The following is a 27,924-nucleotide window of genomic DNA, read 5'->3' as shown; positions in this document are numbered from 1 at the left end:
TTGTTTTATCTCAAGATTAGCTTTAATAAAGTCAGTCTGAGGGAACTTAAATTGTGTCTAAGCAGGTATGATTGACAGTTTCATAATGGTGGATCTATTCAAGTCTGGTCATCTATTTAAGAAAAATGAAACAACATAATGAGTTTAATATTTTGTATTTTATTCTCTATACCCATAACTGTTACATATGATCCCTTACAATACATCAAACATGTCCACGTTTTCTATGCTACTAACATTTGAGAAACAAATGACATCACTATTTTGAAAGTCATTGTTAGTCCCATTTTATTTCAGAGATTAAATATACATTGACTCTGCACCAGGTGTTTTTTGCATTGAACTTGTAAACATGTTTCTTGAATCTTAGCCACATTAAAATCAAATTAAGCATTATGCTCAGTCATTAAATAAAACATTATGTAGCACTGTCAGATGTTGATTACAATTAAGAACATACACAATAAAAAAAGAGCAAAGTAAAAATGAAATGCTCTAAATGTGGTTAGTTTAAAAAATCTATAAATTTCTATTATGACTGGGATACTTTTTAGATTTCTAGCACTCCATAAAACACTCTAAGTGCAAGGTGGAGTACAATGGAAGTCAATGAAGGATGAGAAATGTTTACCAACAGCATAGAACCAATGTCTTGCATACCCCACCAACAAGAGACAATGTTGATATAGATATCACAAAACAACATCAACATGTTAAGACAAACACTAACACACAAAAATGTTTTACATGTTTCGGATGTTCCTTCAGAGTTGAAGATAGTTTACTTCCTAGTCCAAACCTCCCGCAGGACGACGGGGGATGGGAGCGGGCAGGATTTGAACCCTCGACCATCGATAAATCCGAACGACAGTCCAGCGAGCAAACCGCACGACCAGGCAGCCATCCACAAATATTATGTGAGTACATGACATAAATAAAGTAGTACAAATATTTTGAACTTTCAAAGACTAGGTGATCATTCACTTTTGATTTCATTTTTCACAACAGACAAGTTGAATTTTTTTTTGTGTCAAAAACAAAATTGTTAAATGTCTCCACCAGATAAAAAAAAAAAAATTGATAAACCTTCAACAGCCTAAAAAATATAAGTAAAAAATAAAGGCTAGGGCTTAATGAAACTGTACATAAGTAAGTTTTGAAGTACTAATACAATACTTTAGGGGGACCATCACCAGTTGAAACAAATATCAAACCCATTTAATCTTACATTCTGATTAGTATAAGCAAATAGTATTTGAAAGAGATTAATAGAACTGCTTTAAAAAGTTAAGTTATTGACACAGTGCAGCATAGAAATCAAGAACAAAAGACTAAAGCAAAGGCAGACAATGGATTGATGCACTGAACTAGCAGTAAACAGCTTGTTTATCAATGTTTTTGATTTATTTAAAATTTTAGTTTGAATTCCAAAACTCTGCCTTTAAAGTCTAGCTGTGTCTACCATGCTATCATTTCCTCTGAGTGTCTATAAATCTTTGCAGAAGTAACATCAAATGGGTTTGAGTATAAATATAACTATTACAAGGAAAAAAATTCTGATCAACAGATTTAACTTGTGCTAATTTAAAACAAAAATTGGTTCAAATATATAAAGATCACACAAAAAATGATTAAGTTGTAATTTCACACAAACAGTGTATAATCAAAAAAAAAAAATTTTTTTAAACTTTTATCACAGCCCTTGAGCTGAAACTAAAATATTCAAACAGCAGATCATTTCCAGAAAGAAATCAAACAATTACATAAATTAAATGCAGTTGCCAAAGATCAGGTGGAATATTTCATGATACAAATGATTTTAATAAAAAAAAGACATTAGTTCTTAGTACATGTATGTAAATACATAAATACATAAGTAAGAACTAAAAAAATGTGGGTTGAAATCTACATATGTATGCACTAGAACTTAATACCCTAAACATGTAGAAAATAAAAACAAAAACAACTCATAACATAACAAAAAGATTGTATGTCATAAATATAAATATCTGATAACCTCTTAAAATGTAATCAATTCATCTGAGGTGAAACAACAGTCAACAATCTTTAATTGAAATGATTTTCAGTTTCTGTGTTAAATTAAAATTATGTGATGCATTCAAAAGTTGCTAACATAAATAATTCTATTCAATATAACTGTAACTAAATTTTAAAAAAATACAATTTTTTTCATTCATAACATTTTTACTTTGTAAAAGTTGAAAAAGAATAAATAAATAAAACATAACTTTGATAAATTATGATACAATGAAAGAGAGAGAGATTAGCTATTTGTAGTTAAACCAAGCTGAGTTTTGTTGTCACATGAAATAGAACCTTACATCTGGTACATTCCACATTTCCAACAAATCTCAAAAGCAGGACCATTCACAGCATACAGTAAACCTCCTATAGAACAAAAAATGAGCTGTTTGACAATGCAGCAAACTACTGACCAAAATCTACAATAAAATATTGATGGTGATATTGTAACATTTTTCTTTGTTTACAAAATAATGAAGAAACAGTAGAAACATAGTTTGAACTTTATAAAACGCTGATAAGGGGAAAAACCTACCAAGCTAAGCACATTTATATAACCTAATTTATTTAGCTTAAAATCTTTATTTTGCTTTTTTTTTTAAGTTCTGGATGTTCCTTCAGAACTAAACATAACTATGTTCTAACCCAAACCTCCTGCAGGATAACAGGGGATGGCAGTGTTCAAACTCAAAACAATCCTGATGAGTTCGAAGTGCATACCACAAAATGTGGCTATTGAATACAATTCATATGGTATCTGGTTTTATAGTTTTATATCTAGTGGTATAGTTAGTGGAAAGAGTATTTGAGCTTTATATAAATGTCACAGTCTTAGCTGACATTGCATGATCTAAAGTTCACGTCATGTTAAGAGTTTAAAAGACACGTGGAATTCCTGATGTAGAAAACAGGAAGTAGAATGAATAAAGTTGACTTTGAAGTCAGTCAGTGAAGTCAAGCAGACAATTGAAGTCAAGTTAGAAGTCAAGTGTTATTCTTTGGACCGGGTGGTCAAGTAATATTTTAGTCCGGGATGGACAGTAGCGACTTAGAAAAGTCTGTAGTAATTTCAGTTAGAAAGTAACTTGTGGGCAGTTGTTGCCAGTGGTCTTTTGAGACATGTATTAGTTAATCTATATTTCTACACAGTGTTGCCCGCTGAGATGCGGACGTGATTTGTTGTTAACGTATTGGATACTTTTGATACCGCTGCTATGCGGATAGGATTGTTATTATTTCTTGACTTGTAGCACTAACAAGGAGTGCAGTATATTATTATTATTTTTGTAAAATAAACTTCATGTTGTCTGCTGAACGGACTTGAGTCAGTCGTATAGTGTTTGTCTTGTCACGTGTCTAGAGTACTTCAGGAAGTAAGAACTCAGTATTACATCATTCAACGTTCATTGACAATAAAATAAACAAAGCTAATCTAGCTGTTCATATACAAAGCACAGATAATGAACAGAAGGTAACCAAACCTATTTCTACAGACACATAGCCCATACATACCATGTGCAGGACAATATTCTAAAGCGAACAGTCGTGGACCAAATTCTGGGCGTTTGATGACCTGCTTGAAATTTCCATCCAGATCAAAACATTGTATGCGATTATTCTCTCTGTCAGCCACACAAACCAAATGATGCTCCTCTGACACAGTGATGCTATGAGGGATGTCAAATGTCACAACAGGAGGAGCTAAAGACAAAAGAGTTTTTAAAATTGTTATAACAAAACATGACTTGAGAATTAGGCACATCAAACTAAGAACTCATATATTATTTTAAATTGTTATCATGAAACATGACTTGAAAATCATGCCCATCAAACTAAGAATCAGATATATATTTAGGAAGTTACCTGCCACCAAACTGAACGTTTCTTTTCCCAAAGGACATCAAAAAAGTTCCATCTTTCAGAACTCTGCTATTACAGTACCTGTTGTACAAAAAGTAGGTTTGTAATAAAAAACAATCAAGATTTTTTTTTATTTTTGCATAATTCAAAATACAAATGTAAAATATATTTTTTTAATGCCTAATTAGTATCAATGGACTCATTTATTTAAAGCAATATTTGCTGACACAATATATAATAACAATTAATTGCAAAGCCTAGTATTACCCATCAGATACAAAAAAACTCTCCAGACATAAGAACAGCTACATCAGTAGGTTTACAAAAAAGATTTGTATCTTCACCATGCTGGAACTTCTGTCCTAGTGTCATTTTTGGTTCAGTCTGACCTGGTGATGTTTTAAAAACCTAAAGAGAAACAAAATTATATTAATCACAATTTGAAAAGGTCACCAAGTAATTTTTTTTAGTTTCCCATGACAATGGTTTCAATTAAAACTAACTGCAAGAAATAGTTAATTTTTACAAACTATTACAAATTTACAGGGACACATTGAATGAAGCATTTAGATAAGTGAATGGACTAGTACTGACCTGTGGCCACTGAGGGTGTCTTTTGTCAATCTCATGGTAGGATCCATTATATTGGTAGCCTGCGATGTCTCGGCCTAACAAAATATGACAGTTAAACAAGAACAAGTATATTTAGAATTGTCATTTTAAAGATAACAAAATTTGACATGACTAAAAAAACTTAACACCATTGTGTCATTAGTACACACTGAAAACCTAAACCATGGGAATGTATTGTACACTAAAAACCAAGATATTCTCCTCTAAAACCATGGGCACATATTTTACACTAAAATCATAACTATATTTTTGCCTAAACTATTTATATTAGACTAAAAAACAAAGATATTCTCACCTAAACCATGAGCATGTGGCTTGTAGGCAAATGGAAAAATACTTTTTTCTTTTGAAAATCTACAGCCGACATCCACAGGGAAGGCTGTTAATAAATTTGATACAAATGTTACAGCCTTTTTTTTTCTATAAAAAATCTTAAATATTATTAAATTATTATTAAATATTAAAAAAAAAAGAATAAAAGTTAACTGCAGGTCTCTGAGGGTTAAATGTTAACTGTAGGTCTCTTGTCATTTACTGTGGAGAACTGTGGGTAATTGTAATTGACTGAGTAAAGTAATTGTTGGGTCAAGGTTGTTTGAACTTCAACCATGTGGATAGCCTTGTAGAAATGTCAAAAATGACTAACAGAGCCTAAGAAATGGTATAAAACAGTGATCCTTCACTTTTATTTTTCAGCCGGGGGGGGGGGGGGGAGAGGATTTACATTTCTTACAGAGGCTGATTAGCCTAAAAAAATGGCATAAAACAATGATGAAGTACATTTCTGAGTCTTGTTTAATGCTGATATTCTACATTATGGGAGAAGTTTAAAGTGACCAGATAAAACCATGCCACTAGCGAGATATATTGATAGAGACAACAAACTAGGCTTGTACTTACAGGAATGTCCTTGAGGTATCGTAAACGATCAGATGCCAAGAAAAAAACTCCTGCAACATATGGCTGCCTGTGAAAACACAAAATGAAGTTTACAGCCAAGTTAGCTCTAAAAAAAAAGTTCTAATTACAACAGCCTATAATTAATTATTTTTATCAGATTGACTTACTTTTTGTGTGTGACATAAATCTTCAAACCTGAGTGGTCTTCATCTTCAGCATCTGTTCAATTAATAAGAAAGACATTTTGGTTTTTGTTTTCAGTTATTTAACTAAGAAACAGAGAGTTGATAAAATCTCTTTACACCAAACAAAACAGTATAACTATACAAAATAAAAAGTATAGACAATACATGTTACAAAGTTTTCTATAGTGAAGTATATGGTTACATTCTCTTTCCTCACCAGTAAATATCCTAGCATAGTGAACTTGCAGTACTAATGTTTAGTAATGTTTTTAATGAATGTTCTGTTGCCAAATCTCAAACCAACATCTAAGATAATACAAAGAACATTAAGTAACCAAAAAAAGTTTCAATTGAATGTATTTCTCTCAATACCAATAACTAATAATTAAAATAACAATGAGTTTATTAATGTACCTTTAGGCAAGATAGTTGGAGGAGCATTTTTAGCCCGAGCAAATAAAATCACAGGATGACTATTCTTGCACATTGCAGGACAGTTCCTAAAAGAAACATTTTAAAAAATCTTAATGAATAATGAACAGATATAACAGAACACCATTTCACCACCGTATCACAACCAATACACCACTACACCAACACACTACAATGACTATCCTTGCATTACCTATCATGCACAAATGAAAATATTTACCAAACTGGCTACTGAGAATAGGCTTCACCTTCACATCCATACAACAGCATGTGATGAGCTCTGTTGGCGTCAGCTACAGCTTCAAACTTATCTGAAATAAAAAGCACCAAACTCATAACAGTAACTACAGAGTTCCCAGAGTTAAAATAGGTCTTCAAAACTAACTTGAGGTATCAGCAAAAAAAAGGCCTATGACATAATGTACATAAGATCCTATATTAAGTATATACTTGTTTCAATTTTCACTAAGAAAGATGTTTCCATTATACTTAAAAAAATAAGCCAGCAGTAGGTTTGTCTGGACAAACAGCAACTTCAGGGCAAGCGATGATTTAAGCTCTTTACTATACAGAATACCAATAAATGTTTGTAAGAGAAGTTTTATATTCTTGTTGAAGGAATGGGAATGATGGGGAGAAGGCTGGCTTCAGAGCAAAGATACAAACTTAGGCACCCAAAAGTTAATGCAAAACAAGGAAAAAAGAAATATGTACTTTGAACTCTATTTCAACAACAAATCAGACTTTATGCCTTCATCAATAATAAAAGTCAATTGCTTTCATCATGTTTTTTTTTTAAATAACATTTTCTGTACTTAATAACCTTTCAGTCACTTGTTTGCTGTATTGCTTAACATACAATTTAGCCTATACTGTATTATATTAAATTAGTGAAATCTTCTAAAGAATAGAAAGAGGCTATGTTTATCATAAAAAAAATGTGGATTATACACTCACAAATATATGATTCCAAATCCTGTGCATGGTAAGCTGTGCATAAATAAGAATCCGGCTGAAAACACAATAAAGATTTTGTAGAAATATTTGTTTATTTATAAAGGCAGAAACTAAAAGTATGAAAATAGAAACTAAATTTGTTAAGATATTCAACTATTTCTCTTTTGTTGACAACTCCTAACTCAGTTGTGAAATTACACATTTTGATTTCCTTATTCAATTTCTTAGTACTTTAGAGAAATATGACTAAATTGATCCAAAAGGTTATTAAAATAGAATCCTTGTAAGCATCTTCACTCTCTTCTTATGTCCCATGAACAATTACAAAGAGTTTACCTTTCTAGGGCTTGCTCCCAGCATCAATATCTTTAATATCTGTGTGTCTTCAAAGTCAACTACAGATAAAAAAGAATCAGAAATAGTGAACAACATTTTAAAATTTGCTCTGTTCATGTACAACACAAGCCAACAAACAATAGACTGAAAACATTACAAGACTATGCAATCTTATTGGAAATATTGTGTTTAAAGCTTTTGAGAAAAAATTTACCATTGGCTTCACCTGGATGATTCATGCCAGCATGATTATGGGATCCTATAGCTGCTTCTTCAAGGGCTGGATTGGGTGGAAGAGTAACGCTGACATCTATGGGAAAGTTTTTTCCAGTCAGCTGTATAAGTTCATTGAAAGCACATTCTCCTGATGGGTCAGCCACAGAACTGTCTGTGTAGAGCATGATGTAATAATTGCACATCTCATCATTGCCTGTTGACCTGCATCAGAAACTATCATCAGTAAGTGAACAATGCTAAATTGGTTTAATTGAAATAGATTTATCTTTCTTATGGTTAAAGTTAATATTAGAGATGAAGTTTTTCAACAAATATATTTTTCTTTACTTTTTTTTTTTTAGTCAATTTTGTTTCTTTCTCCAATTATTTATTAGGTGTCCATATTACAGATGAATGTTTTATTAAAAAATTTTTTTTATGTTGCTGATGACAGAATTTGTAAACAGAAAACACATTTCAGCAATTTTTACTACTTTTAGTTAGTTTGTTTAAATTTTAGAGTTAAAAGCTAAACCTTCAAGAAACTCACCCAACACCAACAGGATGATCCATCGAGCTTGAGTTATAAGTGCATCTAACAGCCTGGAACATAAGTTACATTTCAAATTTAGACAAAAAACACCATAAGAGCTTTAATAATAATTCAGAAAAAGAAAAGCTGACATTACAGTTGGTAAATATTTATATCAGACTTACTAAAGCATCTCCTGGTTTGACTTCAATTACTTCCTTCACTGGATAGAAGGCCTTTAGATTTGTTTTAAAAAAAATAAATTGAAAGAACATTTCATATCATAAACATGTGGCACTTTAAGTGTAAGTTTGTATAAGATCATATAATGTTAGAATAATTGAATATCAAATATGGTAACTTTAAGACTTACTTGTGGCCATTGTGGATTTCCTTTACCGATTTCATGATACGTTCCATTGTATTGATAACCAGTTATGACTGTACCTGAAGAACATTACAATTAATAACAATTAGAAGAGATATGATAAAATCTTAGACATTACAAAGAGATATTTTAAGACAGTGTTTTGTCTCCTACCTAGACCATGTGCATGTGTTCTAAAAGCAAAGGGGATGATACTCTTGTCCATCATGAATGTACAGCTGATGTCTACTGGATACACTGAAGGACAAAGAAAAATAACTTCTTTACATTTTATGAAGGGCAAAGACAAATTAGTACTTTCGATTTTATGAGATGAAATTTGATTGACCAGTCAGATTTTAATCAGGCTATCATCAATTAAATTTATGTAATCTGATGTAATTAGGTGAAAGTTATGCAATTCATCTGTGATTAGATCCTTAAGTTGTATGAGAAAAATCATAATAACCAAAAATACAACTACACTGTTCATTATTAAAACCACATTTGAATAAAATTAAAAGAAACTTATGATTCTTAAAATCTATAAATATAAGTAATCTATCCTTAAAAAAAAACAGCAATTAATAAAAATTATAATCTTTATTTTTTTTTTCAGATTATTTTTGTTATGATTAGAAATGAGTTTGGCAATGTTCATAGCAATCTATTGGCCATCATCATACATAAAGGTTTAACATAATTTACACACACACTATCTTCTAATACAATTCAAAGTAGTAAACTAGTTGTTAAGCAGACAATGTAATATTTTTTAAAAATTATGAAAACTTACAATTAGTATGTAGAGGAATGTCCCCAGAATCTAACAAAAATATACCAGCAACATACTGAGGCCTAGTGAAGATGACAAATACAAGGTGTCAAAACATGCATATTTTTTTTTCCAGGAGGGGGGGGGGAGTGAGGAGGGGCAAATATATCAATAATAATCTAATACAAGAGAATTATTTCAAGATGAACTACTAACTTTTGGTGGGTTGTGTAAAGTTTAAGTCCAGAGTGACCTGCAGGTTCTGAGTCTGAAATATATTGGTAGTTACTAAAGAAAATAGATTGAAGTGTTACATAAAACATTATGGAATAACATCACTGAATGAAATATTGTTCAAGATAAACATAATGAAATAAAATGTTAGCAGAAGGAGAAATAACAATTTAGTTGACAAAATGACATCTCATCAATTTCTATGACTAAGTTCATATAAGGAAAAAAATCTGAAGTTTGAGTTTTCAAATCATTTCAATGATGCATTCTAATAAAGAAAAGTTCCCCTTTCAGACCTTGTGGTCTATAGGGCAGATGACATAAAGGTCATCTGTTTCTTTGGCCAATGGTTAATGGGCAGCACAACGACCAACTGCCTTTACTTTCCCCAACTAAAGTCAGATACCCATTAGAGTTGGGTGGACTCAGGGGCGCCCTAAAAATCCCGAAATTAAAAATCACAGTCTTCACTGAAATTCAAACCCAGGACGCCAGGTTTGGAAGCCAAGCACTTAACAACTCAGCCACCGCACCCCCATAATGCATTCTAATACATTGTCTAAATTTTTTTTTAATAATTATATAGAATACAATTTTATAGGTTCATCTACATTTATATATTAGTAAATAAAACTAACCTTCAAAAATCTTTGCGTAGTGTACCTGGAGTACAATAGTCTTAATTGATGTTTTCCTGCCGACCCTGAGACCTACACCTTTAAAGAAAGAACATGACATTCTTGATAACATTTTAATTCCTACATGTTGTGTGTGTGAGTATTGACAAGTAATGGTGGAGACAGGAGAAATCTGATCTTCAATGACTTTTTTACTGACTTTAAAGTCTAGATTTTTTTTTTTAGCAATAGTAAGGAATAGGTGAAAAGGAACCTTTTGTAAAGGTGATACAAGCAACATGATGGTTGATTAATTGAAAGAATTGCAGAGTAAGTTCTCCCTACTTAAACGTTCCCAATGAAACACTCAGTGTATCTTCTTGAGGTGTTCTATTTCTTTTGTCAATGTTAACCCAGATGTTCTTAATGCATTACTGCCAAACTATTTTGTTCACTGCACTGCATATGTTAATGAACCTCCTTTCAATGTTTTACCACTAAGTTGGTCAGGTGTTCCTAAGAACACAACTCAGAACTTTATCACAGATCATGCAGCTTATATCTTGGAAATTACATTTGCTACCTTAAACCCTTACTTGTGTTAAACTACTTTCAATGGAGAGCAGGTGGGCACAGTCTGATCTGTAAAGTTTCAGTAATCTTCTAATTTCAACAATAGTATGCCTAACTCAATTTCTTCACAGATAAATCCCTCTGACCTGTCATCATGTGATGATGATAATATAAAAGGACTACTGAGAGCTTATATCTGAGTTTCAGCATGCTTGTAATGTTCTTAGCCTAACATAGTTCTTGACAGGTCATTAACCTATTGTTAAACCTTTCCAGCTGGTTTTCACCAATTGCATTTATGCTTAGTACATGCCTCAGTGGCAGTGAGAGATAAACAAAAGAATGCATGTCTTGAATGCCACATTAAAAGTGTCTGTCTCAGGTATTTGTGCAAGACTCTGGAAATAAAATGGCAAGGCGCAGTCACCAACACAAAAGTGCCAAGAAGAAAAAAATACTAAAATGGTTTATCAAAGATCTTAGAATATTATGTAATCATTTTAAATTGTCAGCTTGCTGAAGAGAAATATAGCGTTTTTACAAAAAATTATTTTGAAATATATTTTATGCAGGTTTTTAAAAAAATGGACCATTACCAGGCTCTTTTAAGTCCATTTACTGTCAAAAACATAAGCAAAGATCCTATCTGAAAATCAATTTCAGGTACATAGAAAAAGATGTCTAGGTTATAGTATTAAATTTTTAAAAAGTGTTACATATTGATGGGGTGAGAGGATATTAACATTTAATAACAAGTTCAGAAATGCAATTCCACCATCAATTAACAAGTGAATTGCTCAAACAGAAGTCTTCACTCATCACTGAATTTTGAAAAAACTTGTTTCTTTCTAGTCAGTTTGTTAAGCTTAAAACATGTCAACTGTTTATTTGTTACCTTTAGGCATAACTGTTGGAGGAGCATTCTTAGCCCAGGCAAACATTATTGTAGGCTGACCATTTTTACACATTGGTGGACAGTTCCTGAAAGAGAAAAAGTATAATTCTAATTCAGCAAAAGCTGGAGGCCATTCTTATTTATTTTTAGCTACAAACTAGAAGGTCAAGCACTTTGTCACAAATAAAATATATTAATTATCTAGAATCATTTTATTACTATTTGAATTTTATTTAAAAAAAAAAACAACTTTACCATTAAAAAATTAAAGCTTCTTACTTACCAGATGCTGTCTGTAGAAAAAGGTTCACCATCACATCCATACAGCAACATGTGGTGTGCAGTGGCAGCATTGGCCAGAGCTTCAAATTTATCTGATTAGCAAGATAATTGAATACCATTAAATATATTACATGATTTTTTTTTTTAAATTAACTATTCAGTGTATGTCATATACACCACTGTAACTATAGTTTAGTCAACAAGACTTGGAGATGACTTACAAATATAAAGCTCCTCTTCTAGAACTGGATAGGTTGTACATAGATAGGTGTCAGGCTACAGGACAAGAGAAACAACATCATCTCACAAACACATTAATTGACTAGATTACTGACACACTTGTATTAATAATTTTTCATGGCTAGGTAGGACTTCATTGTTTATTTATTAAATACATTTATGTTTAAGCAAGTTTAATAAAAATATTAATTAATATAACCCAATACTTTTATGATGAGAAATGTTCAGATGCTACTGTAATAAGTCTTTTAATTTAAACTTCAATATCTTGATTAAGAAAAAAATGTTTTCCAAAGTTAGCCCATGTTTTAAAAATTTGGTTTTGGATAAAGAATTGTTTAGAAATAACACAGGACTGAATATAAAAAATACCAGCAACCATCACAATATTTTCTTAGTACATCTAAAACTTGAATGTCAGCTTGTGGGATAAGCTTTTTTCTTTATATTTCATAAACACTTACTGTATTAGGCTTAGCACCAGGCATCAATATGTCTTGCGTTTTTGTGTCTTGGTACAATTTCTCTGGAAAGTGACAGTGTATTCAATATATCACTTGTAATACAAATAAATGATGATTCTAATTGCTCAAGAAAAAAATCTATTTACAACAAAACAAAATTAAGGTTTAACAATGCAAAACAATTAATTGAATTGCTTCTATATGCTACAAAACTAACCATTGGCTTCATCTGGATGATTCATGCCAGAATGGTGGTGAGATCCTATGGCTGCTTCTTCAAGTGCTGGATTTGGTGGAAGTGGAACGCTGACATCTTTGAGAAAGTTATCTCCTGTCAGTTGTGGAAGTTCATTAGTGCCACATTGCCATGAAGGATTAGCCACAGAGCTGTTCGTGTAGAACATAATATAAAAAATTGCACATCTCATCATTTCCTGTAGACCTGTAAAAGGATATATTTATTGTCAATAAGAATTTTAAATAGTTGGGTTTATTTAGTTTGCTTCTAATTATGGCATACAAACTACAATTTCAATAGTACATTATTAATTTACAAGAGGATCAGAAAAAATAAGGTCATGGGGCACATTTTTTTAATGAGTGAAGGAACTTAATGGACTGTCAATCATTAGATTCATACAAATACTACAGTCAAGTCCCTTACTAAGTTGTATATTTTCTGAGGACTAATTCTTTTAAGTTTTTCCTACATAAAAATGTAGTGCCTTTCAGACCTTGTGGTCTATAGGGCAGATGATGTAAAGGTCATCTGTTTCTGTGGCCTCTGGTTAACGATGGTGTTATGTGGCAAGTATAATGAAAACCGCCTTTATTTTTCCCCAACTAACAACAGGTATCCATTAAAGCTGGTTGCCCAAAGATCACAACATTAAAAATTCCATTCTTCACCAGGAGTCAAACCTGGGATTCCCTGGTGTGGAAGTCAAGCACTTTATCACTCAGCCACCCTGCTGCCCCCTCTTTACTTGTAAATCTTAAATTAATGATGATGACTGGAAAGAATCCTTTCATGACTTGTTAAACACAGTATAATACATTTAAAAAGAATGAATAATAAAATAATTATTGAACTAATGGTTAAATTATTATCAGCACACATATTTAGAAAATAAATACAAATGAGGTGAAAATACAATACAAAGTCAATACACTAACCCGACACCCAACAGTATGATCCATTGAACTTGAGTTATAAGTACATCTAGCAGCCTACATAGGAAGTGAAAACAAAAAAGAAATTAGCAAATAAATATCACACATTTGTTTACCTATGAAAGAATGTGATGTCTTGGGAATAGCAATCATATTTTTTTATTTGATCATTCAATGTAAAAAAAAAACCCAAAAAAGATTAAAATGTGCAGTGCCTTAAAGTGTATACTCTCTAAAGAGATGGAATAGGTTGCCTAAAACAGACATGAAAACCAATCACTTAGTATACAAGAAATAAACAACTAGTTAAACATATGAACATAACAATATAGTTTGTTTTTTTTAACATAAAATATCAGTACGTTCTAGACATTGCTTAGTGAACTTTTCTTATAAAAATGAATGTGACGTAATTTCTTAAATGATTAGGTCCAACAATTTAATTTTCAACAAATAAAAAAAAACACATTAACTGAAAATTTCATTATCTTATCTTATATAATACAGACGTTACTTCAAAAAAGAAGATGATTACGTCCTACTCGTCATGCATTTAGTCATGCATATTAACGAATGACTTAAATTCTGCCAAGTCACTGGTTTTCCTGGCTAGCTCAGGCAACCCATTCCATGCTCTAATAGCACTAGGGAAGAAGGAGTATTTGTACAAATTTGTCCTAGCATTATAGAATAATGAATGTATAACAAAAAATAAATGTAGTAGGAATTCTAAAAACATACCAAAGCATCTCCAGGTTTGACTTCAATAATATCTTTCACTGGGTAAAAAGCCTATACAAAGGATATAATAGACAGTGCTCGATATTGTCTTGAAAATATTGCTTAGTCTTTACATATAATTTCTTAATGTTAATATAATATTGTCAAGCTAACTCACTTGTGGCCATTGTGGATTTCCTTTGCCAATCTTATGATAAGAACCATTGTGTTGGTAACCAGTGATGACTCGACCTGGAACAATAGTTAGGGTGGAAGAGAACTGAAAGGCACAAGGCTGTTACCTAGATCTAGTTTGAAGACCCTAATTCATTTTCTAGTTAGTGTGTGAGACATGAGGAAGTGAAAGAAGTGAAATAGTTTATCTTGAAGAGGAGAAAAGAGAGAAATTCTCACTCTTACCAAATCCATGAGCATGTGTTCTGTAGGCAAAGGGAAAGATACTCTTGTCCATTCTGAATGTACAGCTTATATCTACAGGGTACACTGAAATTTAAAAAAAAATGTATGTCCTTGGGTGTTTATAATGTTTTAAAAAAAAGATTCAACTATTATTAAATTTCATTAAACAAAAAAAAAGCTTTTTCTTTGGAATAATATCTACTGAAAATAGTCTATAGAATTTAAGAATTCTTACAATTTACATGTGGTGGGATGGTGAAGCCAGCAGCCAACAAAAATATACCAGCAACATACTGGGGCTGTCACCTGATGCACATACCTTGCCGTGGTGTGACAGCTTGAGTGCCTCAATGACCCTCAGAGCTATACCGGCGGGAGCTCATCACTCCTGGCAGGTACTACCAAGCCAGACAGGTCTGTTAGGAAAGAGGCCAGACAAAAGGTGCATCCCCCTCCACGGGACACAGGGATTGTGCAATAGGCTAACAACCTGTCCGTGGAAAAAATAGTGTTATAGAAACCAGAACAAAAACACAAACACTAAACATTGTCAGAGGCGAAAGTAGAGCTCCACAAAGGAGACTTATGAAGCTATGCAGGGAAAGTCAAACGAATCCTGTGAGGCCGACCACTTTACTTAAACCAATGAAAAAGAAACACTTCCTTATTCAGAAGGCAGCATTTAACTTGGGAACATGGAATGTCCATACTTAACTAGAACCAGGTAGATGTGCACAAATTGCCAAGGAAATGGCCAACTACAAACTACAGATCCTGGGAATGAGTGAAGTTCGATGGAACACATTCGGTGAAACAAGACTGCAATCAGGAAAAACCCTTCTCTTCTCTGGAAAGGAAAAAGAAGATGACTTACATGAAAATGGTGTAGCACTACTACTAAACAAGGAAGCTTTCAAAAGTCTTTTAGAATGGGAACCAGTTTCAGAACGAATAATTAGAGCCAAATTTTTGTCTAAGTTCAAAAATGTTCACATCATTATGTGCTATGCTCCCACCAACCTTGCAAGTGATACTGACAAAAATACATTCTATGACCAACTGCAAAGTATAGTTGACAAAATACCTACAAGAGATGTTTTGATCGTCATGGGAGACTTGAATGCCAAAGTGGGAAGTGACAACAGAGAGAGAGAGAAAATTATGGGCACCCATGGACTTGGCACCATAAACGAAAATGGAGAAATGTTTGCAGACTTCTGCACATTTAATGAATTAGTGATAGGAGGCAGCATTTTCCCCCACAAAAAATGCCACAAAGTGACATGGGTTTCACCAGACAATAAAACAGAGAATCAAATCGACCACATTACCATACGGCGGAACTGGAGAAGCACATTACTAGATGTACGAAACAGAAGAGGAGCAGATATTGGCTCAGACCACCACCTAGTTGTTGCCAAACTAAAAATGAAGCTGGCCAGCAATAAAACAGAAAGAAACAAAAGGAAAATATTTGACCTAGACAAGCTCAACAACACCCAGATTAAAAAGGAATTCCAACTATCCCTTCAAAATAGATTTGCTGTGCTACAACTAGATGAGGCCAAACAAAGCGTCGATAAATCTTGGCAAAATTTCAAAGAAATTATTACTGAAACAAGCAATGAAGTACTAAGCCTTAACCCTAAGAAGAAAAAACAGTGGATTAGTGACGAGACATGGAAATTAATCGAAGAAAGGAAATGCGCTAAACAGGCAAAAACAAGAAACCACAAGCAACAATCAAAACAAGACTACCAAGCAGTTTCACAGAAAGTCACCAAAATGCTTAGACAAGACAAATGATCATTTTACAATAATCTGGCAGAACAGGCAGAAGAAGCAGCAGGTAAAGGAGATATAAAACAACTATACAAATCACCAAACTTCTCAGTACCAAAAAGGCTAATTGCAATGTTCCAGTCCGAGACAAATACGGAAAACTACTTTCTTCAATAAATGAACAACTTGAAAGAAGGAAAGAATATTTTCAAGAAGTGCTCAATAGACCTAAACCACGAAATCCACCAGATCTAAATGCAGGACCAACACTAGACATAAACATGGAAGAAATAACAAAAGAAGAAATAAGGAATGCACTCAAACAAATGAAGACAGGTAAAGCGGCTGGAATTGACAACATACCACCCGAAGTCCTAAAAGAAGGAGGAAGTGAAATAGTTGACCAAATGCACAAACTATTCAACAAAATTTGGTTAACAGAAACACCTCCGGGTGAGTGGAAAAGGGCTTGCTAATAAAAATACCAAAGAGTGGAGATCTATCACAATGTGAGAAATGGCAAGGCATCACTTTGCTGTCAGTACCAAGCAAGATTTTTAGCAGAATCCTACTAAACAGAATAAAGGGAGCATGTGATGAACACCTAAGGGAAGAACAGGCCGGATTCAGAAAAGGGAGATCTTGTGCTGACCAAATAGCTACACTCAGGATAATTGTAGAACAATGTGTTGAATGGCAATCTCCTCTCTATGCAACTTTTGTCGACTTTGAAAAAGCTTTTGATAGTGTCGACAGAGAATCTATTTGGACTGTAATGAGACATTATGGGATCCCCAATAAAATAATAACCATAATCAAGAACCTTTATGATGGTTTCACCTGCCAAGTAACCCACTGTGGCAAGCTGTCAGAGGAATTTCCAGTCACAACAGGAGTCAAACAGGGAGGAATCCAATGGACTCTCACACAAAAGCTGGAAGATCTGGAATTCGCTGATGACATAGCCCTATTATCACACAGACTACAGGATATGCAAGAAAAGGTCACAGCTTTAAGTGAAGTAGGAAAAAGAGTAGGCCTCAAAATAAACCATCAAAAAACTAAAGTACTTAAAGTAAACAATAAACAAATCGGAGACATAGTATTGGATTCTCAGACAATAGACCAAGTAGAAAATTTTATATACCTTGGGAGTGTAGTCAGTATATCAGGTGGAACAGATGAAGATATTAAACGCCATATAAATCTAGCACGTCAGACATTTACACAGCTAAAACCAACCTGGAAATCTCCTTACATCTCAAACAAGACTAAACTAAGAATCTTTAACTCTAATGTCAAGGCTGTCCTACTGTATGGTTCTGAAACATGGAGAACAACTGAAGCCACAACAAAAAAAAATACAGACCTTCATCAACAGATGCCTGAGAAATATCCTAAAAATACACTGGTATGACAAAGTAGAAAACACCAAACTGTGGGAGATGAGTGGACAAAAAAATATAGAAGTGCAGATCTTAGAGAGAAAATGGAGATGGATTGGTCACACCCTTAGAAAAGATACCAGCAACAGAGCTAGGCAGGCCTTAGAGTGGAACCCATAGGGAACAAGACGCAGAGGAAGACCAAAAAGAACATGGCGACGCAGTGTACTTGAAGAAGCAGAGAAGACCGGGAAGAGCTGGGACACCATCAAAAAGCTAGCAAGAGACCGTGGAGAGTGGCGTGTTTTTGTCGAGGCCCTATGTTCCATGAGGAACTCAAAGGAGTGATGATGATGATGAATATACTGGTGCCTAGAAGTGAAGGTTGTAAGTAAGCATTGAAGAGTATATAATAAGAGAAATAGAAAAAAATCCTTGATTAAATTAACTAGATTTAGAACAATTTGAAGATAGAACTTTAAAAAGCAAAATGTTAATTATGCTAAGAGCCTTCAAATGCTAAAAGCGTTTAAAAATATAAAACAAGCTGTTGAAAGACTTCTGAAGATTCCAGCTCCCATGGTATCAACGAAGCGGCTCGGAAACATTTATTTTGTGGAAAGTGGATTTGCAAGCAACAGGTGAATATGGTCCCCATTGAGTTCAAACAAGCCACCACACTATTCCACAAAGAGGCTGCCATAAGAGAGAGCTAAGGGCAGGAAATTGCGCTAAACAAAAACAATAGGTAGAAATATTTCTAATCGCACAGACTTATTGTTAGTCTAGATCTATTACAAATTTAATTACATGACTGATCCAAACTAATTGATACAATTACACTTAATATAAGCTTGTTTTTTTTTAAAAAGTATTTTTACGTATTTTTCTTGTGTAATATTGTTTGTTACTTTACTTCTGAATTGTCTCCTAGTAACTTTACTCTTGGTATTACTCCAGTAATTGTAAACATTCATTTGTTAGAAACTAAACAGCTCTATTTTAGACCTGATCAACTTATAATGCTAAGATTAAATAGAATTTCAGTTGTATGTTCCTATTGGATTTCTAAAAATTTCTTTTAATAATTTTTAAGCTCTAATGATTTGTTTGATTTCTAAATTAATTCCATAATATGAATATAATATTATAATTCCAAGGTATTTTGAGCTTTGAGATAATGGTTTTGAATAATAAGGATAAGCAGTTTTCATTTGTTTTAGTTATCTCTATTAATAATAATAATAATAATGCAGACCTGCCACATCACCAGAAAATTCCTCAGTGGAAACTGTTAAAGGGACTACGATGAATTTTGTTTCTCTTTAGCGAAACTCGACCCTGGCAGCGCCAGAGAATGACTACTCGTTCATTTCTAACATAATAATAATAATCTTTATTGTCCGTATGGAAATTGGTCTTACAATTTGTGCATTACACCAAACAAAAACATTATAACTATAAGAAACCAAAGTGTACATTCACACCAGACTCACTCATAATTTACATGTGACAAAGTTTATACCAGATTGTTCTTATTTAATGATTTGATTGCCAGGGGAACAAAAGAGAGTTTGTGTCTGTTAGTCTTTGCTATCGGTGTCTTGTATCTCTTTTGTGATGGTAAAATCACAAAATCCTGACAAAAAGGGTGATTCTTTATTTCGAGGATCTTGTTAGCCTTTTTATAGATGTTTGTCTCAAACAACTGACTAAATGGGGTTTGTTTTTTGCCAATGATTTTACCAGCAGCATTTAGGATTCTATAAAGTTTATTTTTATTTTTAATGCTCAGATTGCCATACCAGGCAGTGATATTGAAACTTAAAATATTGCAGATATGAGCATGATAAAACATAGCCAAGGCCTTTTCGCTAACATTAAACGAGGACAGTTTTCTTAGTAATCATAATCTTTGCTGCCCTTTTTTGCTGATATAATCAGTATTTGCAGTAAAATTTAGTTTATTGTCTAGGATAGTACCAAGGTATTTAAAGGTTTGCACAATTTCAATAGTCTCTCCAGCTACAGAAACAACATCATTTTCCTTCTTTTCCCTACGAAAATCGATTATCATTTCTTTGGGTTTTTTTTACACTTAATAATAAAAAATTATCTTTACAGTATTTTTCAATGTGTTCTATTTCTTTGAAATACTCATTTACGTCTGAGCTCTCTGAGAGCAGGGCAAGAAGAGCCGCATCATCAGCGAATTTTGTGAAGGAGCAAAAAGGACTATCAGATTGAAAATCATTGGTGTACAAAATGAACCACAATGGCGATGTCACAGCCCCCTGGGGCGCACCTGTGTTAACTATGCATTCATTTGAAATAACATTGTTTACCCTCTGAGATCTCTGGGTCAAAAATTCATTAGCCCATAGTATTATGTATGGACTAATCTTCAACGCTTTCATCTTTTCAATCTCTCCCTAGATATAGCTTTTGTTTTTTAAACAGCAGTAGGTAGGAAACTACACATATTGAAATTTCTTACTTCTGATGTGTTGTGTAAAATTTTAGTCCAGAGTGATCTTCAGGTTCTGAATCTGAAATCACAAAAGTAGTAAAGCAAAAAACTATCTTGACTTGATATAAACATCAGTATATCTTTATTCTTTACTAAATGTTCTTTAAAAACAAATTCAAACATGTAAACACAAAATTTAAAAAATCATCAACAACTCAGTGACTTAAACAAAAAAAAATCAATTTACATTAACATTAGAAAATGAAATGTACCTTTAAAAACTTTAGCATAATGTACTTGTACAACAATAGTTTGAATGGAAGTTTTACTGCCAACTCTCAGACCTACACCTAAATAGAAAAAAAACAAACTTTGGCATAATTTACTTATAAAACAATAGTTTTAATTTACTTATTAATAATAATAATAAAGCTTGTCTTCGAGTCTGAAGATTAGTGAGGAAGTTTTACTGCCAACTCTCAGACCTAAATATATTTTTTTAAAAAATTCTATTATAGCTCTATTTTAATTTCCTAAACATTTTTTGTTCATTTTAAGTTCACATGGCACTAAGAAGCTGCAACACATATCAATGCATCAGTAAAGCAGGAAAAAAAAAATCCCACACATTCTGGTCTTCATGCACCAGTTTATCAAGTAGCAATCAAATCAAAGGTGTAGAAAATAAAAATATTAATACAAGTTATTACTGTTATATTATATAAGGGTCTTTAGTTAGATGATGACCTGGAAGTAAAGAAAATGTTGCCTTAATGGTTTCAATAAAAACATGTAGATAGCTAACTATAGAACTAAGGAATAGTCTTATGTATTGTTACTATTTCTGGCTAGCTTAGACCACTGAGCTATGAATGTTTTTGTGGCAAAACCAAAGCTGTAAATATCAAGTTGTCACTCTAAATTAGTTAAGTCTGATTGTCGTGAATTTGCTTATTTGGATTGTCACCCCTTAGTGTTTGTTACACTTGTTAACCTGTTTACTGACCGTATTTCGTAGTCCGTGTTGTGAACTCTACTATGTGTGTAGTTGTTTGTCATTCAGTGAAATAAAGCTTTGAATGTAACATGGTATTGTTATTATTAAGTACAACAATTTATTTCACTGAATCTGTCTAAACATGGATAGACTACTTCGGCCTGAAAGGTTCGATGTGGAACCTACCGCACCTCAAGCACAAGAAAAGTGGCTGCACTGGTACGAAACATTTAAAAACTTTCTGTCTGTAGTTACTATAGAAAATGTAGATAACAAGAAACTACTAATTAACTACATTTCGCCATCGGTGTACCAGATGATTAGTGACAAGGAAACATATGAGGAAGCGATCCAGTCACTAAACAACATCTATGTGCAACCCAATAACGAGGTCTTCGCAAGGCACAAGTTAGCCACGTGCAGACAAGAACAGGGTCAAAGCGTTGACGCCTTTCTTCAAAAACTCCGCAGTCTATCCAAGGATTGCAATTTCAAAGCCGTGACAGCTGAGCAACATCGTGACGAGTCCATACGCGATGCATTCATCACAGGTATTGCCTCCAACAGCATTAGAAAACGTCTCCTTGAGAAAACAGATTTAAAGTTAAAGGATGCATTTGAGGAAGCCAGAGTACTTGAACACGCCTATCAACATTCGTTATTGTACGAGTCACAGTCAGAAACCACTAGTGGGGCTACTACAAATGCTGTAAGAGAACACCCTGCTGATCCTGTCGCTCCCCAGTTGCCTGATCTACGAGCCTCGATTAATTCGACTCAAACAAAACAAGAGGTAAGCGCTATATCTATCAAGTGTTACTTCTGTGGCAGAGGAAGACATCCTCGTAATGAGTGCCCCGCACGTGAAGCCACATGTAATCAGTGTGGCAAGAAGGGACATTTTCAGAGATCTTGCAAATCAAGAAAATCTACAGCATTTGCCCTCGCTACATTGCACTCTTTAGGACTAGGCAAATCAACCTCCTTGATTCTTCTCAATGGGGTGCCACTTAAAGCCTTGATAGACACTGGAAGCTGTGAGAGTTACGTGTCAGCTCGAGTTGCCAGGAATCACAAATGGCCGATAAAAACCTCCGTGGACAGAATATTTATGGCTTCTACTCACCTGTCTCGAGTTACTGAAGGCCATATCTTTGCTACCATTCAACTCAAAGATGAAAAATATGAAAATATTAAACTGTCACTCTTAGATGGATTGTGTTCAGATGTTATTCTAGGTTTGGATTTCATAAGCCTACACGAGAATCTACAGATTCCCTTTAGTGGGAAGAGACCACCTCTGTGCGTAAGTACCCTTAGACCAGCCAAAGTAGAGGCGCCTAGTCTTTTTGGTAACTTATCTCCAAACTGCACCCCAGTGGCAACTAAGTCACGCAGACACTCACTACTGGACTCTAAGTTTATTAATGCTGAGATTCAGAGACTACTCAAAGAAGAAGTAATAGAACCCTCAAAGTCCCCCTGGCGGGCACAGGTTCTAATAACATCCAATGAGAGGCACAAAAGACGTATGGTTATTGACTATAGCCAGACGATCAACAGATATACGCTGCTAGACGCCTATCCCATGCCAAGAATGGATGAATTAGCGGAGAAGATATCACAGTTTTCTGTCTTCAGCACTCTGGACCTCAAAAATGCTTATCATCAGATCCCGATTAAAGAAGAAGAAAGGCCATATACAGCTTTCGAGGCTGGGGGTAGACTTTACCAGTTTCGAAGAATTCCATTTGGAGTTACAAATGGAGTGGCTTGTTTCCAGCGAACCATAGATAAAATAATCGAAGATGAGCAACTAGAAAATACATTCGCTTATGTGGACAATGTGACCATCTGTGGACATGATAATGAATCTCATGATAGAAACCTGCAGAGATTCTTCAAAGTAGCTCAGAAGTATGGCATTACCTTCAACGAAGCTAAAAGTGAGATAGGAACACATAGCGTCAGACTGCTGGGATACGAAATATCTAAAGGTCAGCTCAAGCCTGACCCTGAAAGATTCACAGCCTTGCGGGAATTAAATGCTCCGTCGAACCTGCGAGAACAGAAACGAATAGTGGGCCTGCTGGCTTATTATTCTCTATGGATTCCTAACTTCTCAGACAAAATCAGCCTCTTAGCTAGAAATAAACGATTTCCTGTCCCTGAGGAAGTCAAACAAGCATTCCAGAACCTAAAGGACGAGCTCGAGGAATCCGCCGTGTACACCATTGATTACACTCGCCCGCTAACAGTGGAGACAGATGCGTCTGACATAGCTATAGCAGCTACACTTAATCAAGATGGCCGGCCTGTGGCTTTCTTTTCCCGGACACTATCGCAAAGCGAAAGAAGGCACTCATCAGTGGAAAAAGAAGCGTATGCAATAGTAGAATCTTTGAGGAAATGGAAACACTTTCTTATTGGAAGACCATTTACCCTTGTCACAGACCAGCGATCCGTGTCGTTTATGTATTGTAGACAAAATAAAGGCAAGATCAAGAATGAGAAGATCCAAAGGTGGAGGTTAGAGCTATCCTGCTTTCACTATGACGTCGTTTACAGACCAGGTACACAGAACACTGCTGCTGACACTTTCAGCAGAAATCGCTACTTATCCGCAATGTCACGTAACGACCTAAAATTACTCCACAATAGTTTGTGTCACCCTGGTGTAACAAGAATGCTACATTTTGTGAGATCAAAAAATCTACCTTTTTCCACCGATGACGTCAGAACAGTGATCGACCAGTGCCAGTCATGTGCTGAACTTAAACCTCGATTCTTCAGGCCGCCAATAGGACAATTAATCAAAGCCACTCAGCCATTCGAAAGAATAAGCATGGACTTTAAGGGACCTCTCCCTTCCAACTCACGCAATAAATATCTGCTTACCATGATCGACGAATTCTCTAGGTTTCCTTTTGCCTTTGCATGCCCAGATATGTCATCTGCTACTGTTATTAAATGCCTAAATGAGTTGTTCGCCTTATTCGGGCTACCTTCCTATGTCCATACCGACAGAGGTACTTCCTTTATGTCTGCTGAAGTACAGAAGTACCTTAACGAAAGAGGAGTTGCTACGAGCAGGACCACGGCTTACAACCCTAGAGGAAATGGTCAAATAGAGAAACTGAACAGTACCCTTTGGAAAGCTATAACCTTAGCTTTACACTCCCAGGACTTGAGTACGTCTCAGTGGGAACTAGTATTGCAAGACGCGTTGCACTCAATTCGGTCACTTCTGTGTACGGCGACGAATAAAACTCCACACGAGAGACTCTTTGGATACTATCGCAGAAGTACTTCTGGAACCTCCCTACCAACGTGGTTAACATCTCCTGGCCCCGTGTTGTTAAAAAGAAATAATAGATCCTCTAAGTATGACCCTTTAACAGAGGAGGTAGAGCTGGTGAACAGCAACCCTCAATACGCTCTTATCAAAACATCTACGGGCCGAGAAGAAACAGTTTCTTTAAGATTGTTGGCGCCCAAAGAAAAAGACTGTTTCACAGAGAATGTGAGACCCCCTGTGCTGAGAGACGGTTCCCCCAGGAATGCGACACCCTCACTTCAAAGCGAAACAGAAAGCAACACAGAGAACTCTTCTCTGAACCCTCCTGTTAACCGAACAACCAAACCACCCCTTTCGGGGGAAGTGGACCCGGTTGAAGCCCCTACCATCGAGTCACCAAGTAATGTTGTTAGTACTAATACTGATTGTACTGATACTGCCGATCCAAACTGCCGATACAACCTAAGAGAACGAAAATCAAGACCCAACTACAGGGTTTAACAGACTGATGTGTTTGATAAACAGTTTGCTATTAACCAGTATTGCAGATGTGTTTAGATGCTTATGTTTTATTAATCATTGTATTTGCTTTGACTACTTAATGTTGTGTTATATGTATAAAATTTAAACGTGGGGTGAATGTCGTGAATTTGCTTATTTGGATTGTCACCCCTTAGTGTTTGTTACACTTGTTAACCTGTTTACTGACCGTATTTCGTAGTCCGTGTTGTGAACTCTACTATGTGTGTAGTTGTTTGTCATTCAGTGAAATAAAGCTTTGAATGTAACATGGTATTGTTATTATTAAGTACAACAAAAAGAATTAGCGTATTGTTAAAGGGTTTAACATGTATAAATAAATGGATGGATTATAAGACCTCAGTCAGTCTTCCCTTGTTCAATTCATACAAAATGTGGTTTGATAGAGCACATTGGCATTAATAATTAATTAAATAATTCATCAACACAAATATTTATTTTAAATTTTCCTTACCTTTGGGCATGACAGTTGGAGGAGCATTCTTAGCCCAGGCAAACATTATTGAGGACTGACCATTTTTACACATTAGTGGACAGTTCCTGTTGAGTAGAGCAGAATAGAAACTTAACATCCACCAAACTTTTTTTTCTAAAGATTATTTCTTTTATATTTAAAACTTTTACATTATTCAAATAAGTCAGACTAAAAAAATAATAGTTGCTTTTAAAGTATGGAGAGCTCATTTCACAGATGAATTTGACATAAGCATTGCAATGGTTTGAAATGAACACAAAAGATTTGCAAGACCATCAATAGACTTTTTGATGTTTAGTTTTTATGAATAGTTTATGGAAGTCTCAAGGAAAAAAAAAAATGCCATTTAATAATGTCCACCACTTAGAAAGCCAACTATGTTCCAGTAGGGGGATTTATATTTATAAAAGAGAAATATTTCTTTAAAGACAAATAAAGGTAGACTAACTAGGAGAGAAAAAGACATCAAAGTATTAATACTAGTAGATAAATTTGAGCCAAAAAGAAAACAAAAAAATAATTAAACAGTAATGAAACACAAAATTATTAGTGGTTTAAGATCATGTCCATTTTTGTATAAACATTGTTGAAAACAAAGTTCTGTTGATTAATTGTACATTTTTGTTTGTATTATTATTTGTATTATTTGTATTAAAGAGTGTTGTTATTTTTGTAAGAGTGTTGGTATTTTAAATATCTAGAAAATTGCTCAAAATATTAAGAAGTCAATAAGCCTTTCAGTAAGTCTCTTTTACTGAGCTATGCCATTGAAAGAATCCTCTTAATGTCTCCAATGTATTCTGCTTCTCGAGAAGAAGACTCAACTCCAAGGTCTTTGTGTGCAAATAAATTACATCAAGTTCATCTTTTCTTAAAGGAGAAAGCTTCATTCTTTTATAAATTGCCTTTATATAGTGCTTGCAAAGCATGCTTAGTGCACTACTGTCAAATTTCTTGTATGGACAAAAGGGGGGGGGGGGGGGAGAGAGAGAGAGAAGGTATTATGGAAGTTTTCATGCTTCCTTTAGGCAGTCAGCAAACACAAAGCTCAGTTGGGATTCAAGCAGACACTGCTAAGATATTAATCAATAAAATCCAACTGACCATTGTTTTGTTCTGGGGGATTTACTCCTGGATGGTTGTGAGATCCTATGGCTGCTTCTTCAAGAGCTGGATTGGGTGGAAGTGGAACACTAACATCTTTGGGAAAGTTATCTCCTGTCAGTGGTGTAAGTTCATTGAATTTACAATCTTCTGATGAGTCAGCTACAGAACTATTTGTGTAGAACATGATGTAATAATTGCACATCTCATCATTGCCTGTTGACCTGCATCAGAAATTATCATCAGTAAGTGAACAACTCATCATTTCCTGTTGACCTGTACAAGATTAAAAGAAAAAAATGTTTTGAAAATCAACAATAATACAATTGAGAAAAAAAAAAGTGTTTTCTTCTTCTTCTTCATCATTCTCATTGTTATGTTGGAGTGTTCATATGACTAGACCAATACATGAGATGAACTGCGCAGTGGTTTCCAAATCAGGGAGCTCTCCATATAGTTTTCTTTCTATTGGGGTGATTTGGGGCCAATGTCTTATACGGGCCTCTTGGTAGAGAGAGCAGTTTTGGAGGACGTGGTCAGCATTTTCTGGTGATACTCCACATGGGCAGATTTCACTGGTTCCAATTTTGAGCTTCCGGAACATGTGTTGTCGCATTCTGTTGTGTCCGGTCCTGAGTCGAAAGATTAGACGTTGGTCTTGTCGGGATAGCTTATAGTAAGCGTCATCTTTCTTGTGATTTGGATGAGAGCTCGTCCATTTCTCATTTATTTTATGTACAATTAATTTCTTCATTTCTTCTGGATAGAGTGCAGAGTTTACTTGTGAGTTTGTTCTCCCACTCTTGGCGAGTGTGTCAGCCTTCTCATTTCCTGCTAGTTGTATTTTGCTGTTGTTGTTGAGCTTTATAAGTGCTGTTCTGAGGTTTTTAATATAAGGGGAATCAGAGTTTTGCAAGCTTTGGAGGGTTGTTTTCGTGTCTGTTAGAAAGACAATCTGACTGTGAGGGGAACTTGGATGATTTGCTAGCAGCTAGTGCTAGTGCTTCCCTTTCTGCTCT

The 27,924-nt window shown here is 34.5% G+C and overlaps 1 pseudogene; it reads right to left on the bottom strand.

Moving 5' to 3' along the window:
* Positions 1-139: 139 nt before the first annotated feature.
* On the bottom strand, positions 140-26,964 carry LOC129928588 (uncharacterized; annotated as a pseudogene).
* Between the last annotated feature and the right edge of the window lie 960 nt (positions 26,965-27,924).

The sequence above is a fragment of the Biomphalaria glabrata genome, chromosome 10, assembly GCF_947242115.1.
Source record: "Biomphalaria glabrata chromosome 10, xgBioGlab47.1, whole genome shotgun sequence".
Taxonomy (NCBI): Eukaryota; Metazoa; Mollusca; class Gastropoda; family Planorbidae; genus Biomphalaria; species Biomphalaria glabrata.
Note: the sequence above shows the minus strand (reverse complement) of the source record. Positions and strands in the feature narration are given on the sequence as shown.